General features: G+C 38.5%; 1 non-coding gene across 1 annotated transcript; it reads left to right on the top strand.

Moving 5' to 3' along the window:
- The first annotated feature begins 6,741 nt into the window (after nt 1-6,741).
- Nucleotides 6,742-6,877, top strand: LOC131822818 (U4 spliceosomal RNA). Its single transcript, XR_009350323.1, has one exon. It is a non-coding gene; the product is annotated as a U4 spliceosomal RNA (small nuclear RNA).
- Nucleotides 6,878-8,881: the final 2,004 nt, after the last annotated feature.

Below are 8,881 nucleotides of genomic sequence, written 5' to 3' on the forward strand. Positions count from 1 at the left end.
GCTTCATAAAAGAGGCTCCAGATAGATGCCCAGCTCCTACCACATTGAGGACACAGTCCGAAGGAGCCAGCTAGGAACCAGAAACAGCCCTCACAAAAACATAGCCGTGCTGGCACCTTGATCTTGGACTTCCAGCCTCTAGACTTGTGAGAAATAAATTTCTCTTGTTGATAAGCCACCCACTCTGTGTTACAGTAACCCAAATGGACTAAGACAAGCACTTCATCATTAGGATTAGTAAACTCTAAATAAACCCTAAACTTTCTTCTCCATCACTATGCAGCTGGCCCATGTTAATCTACTCGGATACCATGATGCAGAATTACTAGCTAATCTGATACAACCTACAGATTCATTAGTAAATACTTGAGGGAATAAAATTAAACTTTGGTCCCTCCAAGGAACATATTAGCATTTTCACTAGGACTGTCCAGAGACGATGTTTTTCTTCCACCATTTCTCACACTTGAGTTCTGCACAAATCCTTTTGAAAGCACTGGGGAAAGAGAGCACCATTCCCAGTGGTGGCAATATGGAAGACCATAGGGTAGGATGGACTACTTGGCAGTGGCAGCAGAGAGGCTGGCCCAAGGCACATGGAGAAGATCAGTGCACCCAGAACTGCAGCAGGATGACTTCCTCCCTTCGGGGACATGAATTACTCCAGGTCCTGAACCTATAGTCCAGCACTCACCACATTCTCGGGTCTGAAGACAAAAGGGTGACAGTAACGGTATAGTAGTTAAAGAAGGTTATGTCACTGCTATCATTAGCTTCAGAGAGGCTAGGGGACAAGACGCTTGCTCCCTGGAATAATATTGCCACAGCCAACCACCCTCCGTGCTTACCGGAAAGTCTACCATCATCCCTTTTCTCTGCCCAATGGACTGTATAGAGACACAGGGCCCTAGAGAATTTCCCACAAAAGAAAGGAAGCTGATATTCTAACCCTTTTTCCTCAGTATTTTCCAGAAATGCTGGCAACCAGGTCCTTAACCTTCCCTGGATAGAAATAAAAGTGGGGGAAGCCCCAGGAAACCAGACCTCAGAGGTGGGAGTATAGGGAGCGCAACTGTCATGGGCACTACCAAGCTGACCAGGAAGCTAGAGGAAATGCGAACTATCTGGGTCCAATTCCACTGAAGAGTAGGAAAGAGAGGATGAAAGCAAATAGGCCATTTCGCAGAGATCCAGATGTAGTTATGTGATGGAAGAAATACACCCACCATTCTGGATGCCCTCCATCCGCGCTCCATCTCTGGGCAGATCACCGTGATCTTGGAATGCGTGATGACCTATTCATGTGACTGGAGCTCCAAATAACAGGTTCTTGGCTTGAATCCCCTTAAGAGAATATTGTCCAGAAAAAAAAGGTGAAAAACCAAATGACAACAATCTCATCAACTGAGAAGTTTGGAGGAAAAGCATCCACAAATTCTGTGTCAAGAGCTAAGAAGGGACTTGTAGGTGGAGGGATTACATTATGATTAATATCATGTGTTATTGTTTGGGGGTTTCCTTTTAATTTTTGCAAATGTGATATTGCTGGATTAAAAGGGTAACATCTATAACATCACAGGGAGCTGTTAAAAAGTGGTTGAAAATGAGATACCAATACCCATATTTTAAAAGATTTCTCTTTTTTTAACTGTATTTTATTGTGGTAAGAACTCTTAACATGAGATCTACCCTCTTAACACAATTTTAATTTTTTAATGTAATATTGGTGGCTATAGGTATAATGCCGTACAGTGGGTCTCTAGAACTTACTCATCTTGCTTAACTGAAACTTCATACAAGTACTGGCAAGGATATGGACGCATTCTAACCTTTGTGCATGGCTGATGGAAATGCAAAATGGTACAGCCACCATAAAAAGCAGTGAGGTTCCTCAAAAAGTTAAAAATATACTACCATATAATCCGGAAATCCCACTTTTGGGTATTTATCCAAAAGAATTAAAAAAATCAGGACCTCAAAGGGATATTAGCACTCCCATGTTCACTGTAACACTATTCACTATAGCCAAGATATGCAAATAATCTAAATATTCTTCCACAGATGACCGGATAAAGAAGGTGATAGATACATACAATGGGATATTATTTAGCCAAAGGCTTTCATATACACAAACAGCAACTGATTAGAAGGTACCATGGGAAAAAATGACTTATATAAAAAAAATAACAACAGGGGAGCCTGGGTGGCTCAGTCAGTTGAGCATCTGCCTTCAGCTCAGGTCACGATTCCAGGGTCCTGGCATGAAGCCCCACATCAGGCTCCCTGCTCGGTGGGGAGCTTGCTTCTCCTGCTCTCTTTGCCCTCCCCCTGCTTATGATCTCTCCCTCTCCCAAATAAACAAAATCTTTGAAAACAAACAAATACCAATAAAGATAAATAAACAAATTTTATTGTTAAAAGTAAAGAAACAAAAAAATACCAATAAAGATGTACCTAGATGTGAATTTAACAAGAAATGTCCTACTATGGGATACAAAGGAATACCTAACTAAATAAAATAGTAATATGCATTCTAGAATAAAATGAATACAAAATAACAACTGTCCTAAATTACTTTACAAACTGAATGAACATAATGAGACTTTTCAACAAAATAAGCTGATACTAAATTTGATATGAAAAAATAATCAAGAAGAGTTACCACAATTGTGCAAAAGAAGATTAATGAGGAGGACATAGAATTATCATACATTAAAATACATCATAAATTTACAATTAAACAGTGATATACCAGTCTGTGAATAGAGAGTCCTATATAACAAGACCAGAAAATCAAGAAGCATACCGAAAGAAGAATTAAAATACATCAGATTATATAAGAAGCATTTCAAGTAAGTGGTTAAAAATTAAGGATTTTTTTAAATAATGGTTTTGAGACTACCATCTTGAGGGTAAAAATGAAATTGGCTCTATATTTCATAACATACATCATCAAAATAAATCTTAGATCAGGGATTAATATCTTTAAAAATTAAAACCATAAATAGTACTAGAAAAAAAATGACAGGATTTTCTATTGCAATCTCAAAACACAGTTTTTCTAAATATAACTTAAAAATGAGAAGTCATAAATAAGAAGATGGATAGAACCTCTGCTTCTAGCCATGATAGAGTAACGGGTACCTCATTACCCTCTTCACATGAACAACTACAAACCTGAACAACATAGACGAAGCAAGCCTTTCATAAAGTCTTCAGATAACAGGCAGGACAAGGCAGCCATTTCTAAGACAAGGGAAACTCAGAAGGTGAACAGACTTCAGCCGGTCCTGCCAAGGTGGAGAGGCAGATATCAGTTAAGAGCAGCTAAAATGACAGATTCTTCAGGGAAAAACACAGGAGAGAGGGGAAGATATGCAGAGGGAGGAACTCCCCAAATCTGTGTTGGGTACCTCCATGATGAGCCCTAGCCTGTACCTACCCAGGACAATTCCATTCAAGACTTACCAGATAGCAAGTACTACAAAGTTGAGAATGGAACCAAGATTCTAGAGTTTGGGCTGTGCTAAGTTAAGAGTAGTTAAGAGCAGTACCAGAAAGTTTTGACCCTGATGGGGTGGAGAGTCCTCATTAATACCCCACCATCAGGCTGAATAAGCACAAAAGTTTGCCTTAGAAGTTAGGATGACACCCTAGTGTAAGACTCCAAAACTCCTGGGGCACCTGGGTGGCTCAGTGGGTTAAGCCTCTGCCTTTGGCTCAGGTCATGATCTCAGGGTCCTGGGATTGAGCCCTGCATCAGGCTCTCTGCTCAGCAGGGAGCCTGCTTCCTCCTCTCTCTCTGCCTGCTTCTCTGCCTACTTGTGATCTCTGTCTGTCAAATAAACAAATAAAATCTTAAAAAAAAAAAAAAAAAAAGACTCCAGAACTTCTTAGAACCAACAATGCCTAAAATCACGGCCTGACAACATCTTTATGAAAGAGATATTGGGAGTGGAGATTCTTCCTGTTACAAACAAGCCTTCTTGGGCCTTCAGAAATACACACCCAGATAAAGCACAAAATCAAGCTAACACAAATTGAAAATGATCAGCCAGTAATTTTACTGCCTGCTAAATTATGCCTTAATAATTTTCAGAGAAGCATAACAGAATAGAGTCGTTAAAGTGTGTTATTCCAAATGTTTAATATTCAGTTACAAACCACTAAACAAACAAAGAAACAAGAAAATGTGACCTATCACCAATAAAAAAGATAATCAATAGAAATGAAACCCAAGATGGATGATAGGGTATATTTAGCAGACTTTAGACTCTAAAGAAGTTGTAACAGGTTGTATTTTCTAAAGATGGCTACGATAGTGTCTCCCATTCTATATGATTTTCGTCAAAGTCACTGTCCCACTCTCCCACGGTCTGATTTTAAAATTCTGTGACCGGGGCACTTGGGTGGCTCAGTGAGTTAAGCCTCTGCCTTTGGCTCAGGTCATGGTCCCAGGGTCCTGGGATGGAGCCCCGCATCAGGCTCTCTGTTCCACGAGGAGGCTGCTTCCTCTCTCTCTGCCTGACTCTCTGCCTACTTGTGATCTCTCTCTGTCAAATAAATAAATAAAATATTTTGAAAAAAAAAAAAAAAAAAAACTCTGTGACCAACAGAATGCAGTAGAAGTAACATTACGGGACTTCCTGGGCAAGGTTATAAGAAGCCCTATAGTTTCCATCTGTGTCTGTGGGAACACTCATGTAGCTGCTATGGTAGGAATTCAAGATACATAGAGAGATCACATGTAGGTGCTGTGTTTGACAACTCCAAGTGAGTTTCCAGCTGACAACCAGCATCAACTATTAGTCATATGAATGTGTCATATTGGAACATGGTTAGCCTAGTCTGTCTGAAGACTGAGTACTAGAAATTAGTCAAACTATGGGACTGAAGGACAAAAAGATTGAAGAAAAGTGAACACATCCTTAGGGACCTGTAGGTAAACATAAAATGTTTTAACGTATGTGTAATAAGAATTTCAGGAGGAAAATAGAATCAGAGGAGGCCAAAAAATAATTTTTTTTCGAAGAAGTAACGGCTGAAATTTTCCCAAATTTGATAAAGAACACTGACTTTCAGATTCAAAAAGCTCAGTAAACTCTGAACAGGATAAGAACCAATCTTAGGAAGATCGTTATAAAATTGTATCAAAGATAGTGCCTTAAAATCATCCAGAGAAAAAGGATCAATTTTATGCAGAGGAACATGGTTAAGAGTGAATGCTATATATATTCTAATATGTTGTTCTCCAGGGTGTTAAATGAAAGAAGGAAAAAACCATGGAACAATGTGTATAATATGTTACCTGCTGGGAGGGGGACAGAGGGGGAAACTCTGGAAGGATACACAAGATATTGATTACATCAGTTGCTTCCAGAAAGGAAAAGGGAAGAAATGGAAGAAAAGAAATGGAATGGAAGGGACACTTTTTATCAAATAGCCTTCGATATCTTTTAAATTTTTACTCATGTTAATGTTTTATCTTTACAAAAAAATAAAACTCAAAATAAATCAGAACAAAAAACTGACAACTGGACAAATTTAACGAAATTTCAGATCTCTTAAAAAATGAAAAAGCTGAAATCTTGCAGAAAGTGGAAAAAAAAGTAGCTTACAATCGTTGGACTAGAAATCAAATAGGCATCAAAATTCTCACCTGCAACACAATATACTAAAAAGGAATAGAGATATATCTCCATGATATAAAAAAAAATTACTTTGAATTACTTCAGATTTTGTTTAAAAAGGAAAACAAAACTGGGGACATCACGTTGCCTTATTTCAAGCTTTACTACAAAGTTGTAATCACCAAGACAGCATGGTACTGGCATAAAAACAGACACATAGACTGGTGGAACAGAATAGAGAGCCCAGATATGCATCCGCAGCTCTCTGGTCAAATAATCTTCAACAAGGCAGGAAAAAATATCCAGTGCAAGTGTACTAGATGACAAAATTTTTACAATATGGTCAAAATAGCTTTCAGGAAAAATATGCATGCCTAATGTATTATCTAACAAGAAATTTTTTAAATAGATTAAACTTCCAATTCAAAAGATGATAAAACCAAGAGCAAAATAAAAGTAGAAAGAATAAGTTGATAAAACTAAAAATGGAAATTAATTATCTAGAACAAAATACTAGAAGACTTCATAAAATGGAAAAAAAATGGTGCTTTGAAAACAATATAATAAACAAATCTTTACCAAGTCGGATTAAAAAAAAAAAAAAAAACAGAGAAAAGAAGAAAGAAAATAACATTAAAAGCCAACAAGAAGTCTTAATCACAGGTACAGAAGAGCTTTTACCAATTCAATGGGAATACCATTCATTACCGAAGTAATGAAAACATTAATGCATAATTTTTTTCTTGGAAAAACATAAATTGCCATATATACTCAAAAAAGAGAGAAAATCCAAATAGAACAATAAAATGAAAATAAATGAAAAAATAGAGAAAAGGATCCACTTTGAAAGACATATTAATCTAGGAAATAAATTAAAATGACAATTTGATTTCACCAAGTATTTCCCAATTACTGTTATTCAGCATTGGTAAGTGTACGGATGAAGTACTCACTCTCATAGACTACTCAAAAAAAGTAGTATAAAAGAGGATGCTTTTCAGCTCTATAAAATGTTACATGCTTAGCCTTTGGCCCAGAAATTTCACTGCAAGGAATGTATTCTACAGAAAGGCTTACCTGTGCCCCAAAAGGCATTTACAAATGATGTAGAATCATTTGTAATGTGGCAGTATCGTAGCCAATGAGGTTTATCCGAGGCGCGATTATTGCTAATTGAAAATATTGGAACAAGCTCAATGTCCCCTATTATGGGGTTGCCTGTCTATTTTGCACATTAACAGCTTTAAAATAATGTCTATCTTTGTTACACTTCAGTGAAAGTTTCATTTAAAAATATTTTTAAAGAAAAAAAGGCAAATTACAGAGCAATGTGTGTGACATAATCCCATTTAAATTTTAAGAGTGAGAACATCATATAGGATGTCATATCTAGCAGACCATTCACCAAACTGTTAAGAACAGTTCTCAGCTCTTGCTTATGTTAATGTAGTGGTCTTTTCTGGTTGCCCAACCTCCTCTTCTTTATCATTCTCTTCTTGATCATGCCCAAAGGAACTCCGGTTTTGTGCCTCAAGAGAAGATAACTCCATCCCAATTTCCTGCAGTGAGTCTCTTTGGTCTATTTATCCCCATGTCCTCCACAGTAATGGTGACAGCAAATCACATTTCAGTCATTAAATGCTAGGTGGTTTTCAGGTCAGGGGTTAGTTCAGGAATAAACCTGTGACTCGGTTCAGTGCAACAAGCTAGAAGGAGTGTGGTGAGGGCTTCTGTAAAGTAAGTTGATCCGCTCTCAACGGACAGCAAGAGGAAGTCAAACGATCACTTCAGAACACTGGGAAGTACTGATGTGAAGCCAGAAGCAAAGGCAACCATTTTGGGTGCGTGAGGGAAGTAGTCTAAGGAGAGAAGCCACAAAAGAGGGTGCACACCTAAGGGGATCCAGAGTAATGAAAGCGAAGCCATTAGACCAAGGTGAACCTGAAGGCTTGCAAATTTCTTACATTCTAGTTAGAAGAGTCAATACATACCCCGGTTGTTTAAGCAAGTTTGAGTCAGAGTCTCTTATTTGCAGGTTAAGATATCTTACTTTATACCCTCGATGCCTCAACAGCAGGTAATACTTCACTATTTTCTTCTTTGTGGAACATCCTCTTCCCCTAATTGGGGGATTGCACCCTCTTATCTCATTGGACCTACATTTTAGGTCTCCTTGCAACCTCCCCTTCCTCTACCCAGCCACGTAATATTTGGTTTCCATAAACCTCTTCAGTGGTGGGCACTTCCTTAATTCTAACCCAATACATTCTCTTAAACAATCTCAACTTTCATGTTTTCTAAACCCTGACAACTACCACCCAATTTGTAAACTTAGCTCTAATTCCCCTCTTGACCAACACATCCATATACCCAACCACTTACTCAAAATCTCTATGAAGCAGCTTAGCATCTTAACTCAGTTCAAAAGTGGGGTCATCATTTTGCATTTAAACACATGTGAAACTCTCTCTTCATGGTGTTCTATAGCTCAGTAAATATTAGCCCATCCATCCAGTTCAAGAGAGAAACCCAGAAATTATCTTTGAATCTATCCTCTTTCTCTCTCTTAACTGTTCCCCATCACCTGATCCCATCGACCCAATACCCCATGTGTCTCTTGGATCCTCTCACTTTTCTCCAACCCCCCCATCCCTGCAGTCCAAACACCATTCGTCATCACTCATCTCCTATTAGTGCACCTGTCCAACCTTAGTGCTCGACCAATACATTCTTTATCCTGTGGTATGAAATACATACTTTTAAAACGCAAATCGTATGAACGATGATTGCTTAAACCCCTTTAATGGTCTTTCACTGCCTGTAGGAAAGAGTTGATAAATCTTAACACAAACTACAAAACTGTGCTTGATCTAGCCCCATCCAGACACTTTGGTCTCATCAAATATTGCTCTTCCTCTCCCTCCATCTTTCAGGTCCTTGAATTCACCCTGAATGCATCTCAGGATGGCTATGCAACTTGTTACAAGAAACCTCTCCACCTCTCCAAGTCATACAATTACACTTTAGAGTTGAATAACTAGAGGGCATCATATTCACAGAGTAGGTAGGCTGTAGTTGGTGATCCCCAGGATTGAGCAACCCAACCCTCGGGTCCCCACCAGTGCCTAACTACATCTTGTTATTGTCCAGATTTCAGTTCAAACACCTCCTCTTCTAGGAAACTTCCCTGACCACTCACCCAGGTTCAGTTTGATTACTGCCTCGAATGTTTGAACTAGAAGGCTCAGCAC

The sequence above is a fragment of the Mustela lutreola genome, chromosome 1 (genome assembly GCF_030435805.1).
Source record: "Mustela lutreola isolate mMusLut2 chromosome 1, mMusLut2.pri, whole genome shotgun sequence".
NCBI lineage: Eukaryota > Metazoa > Chordata > Mammalia > Carnivora > Mustelidae > Mustela > Mustela lutreola.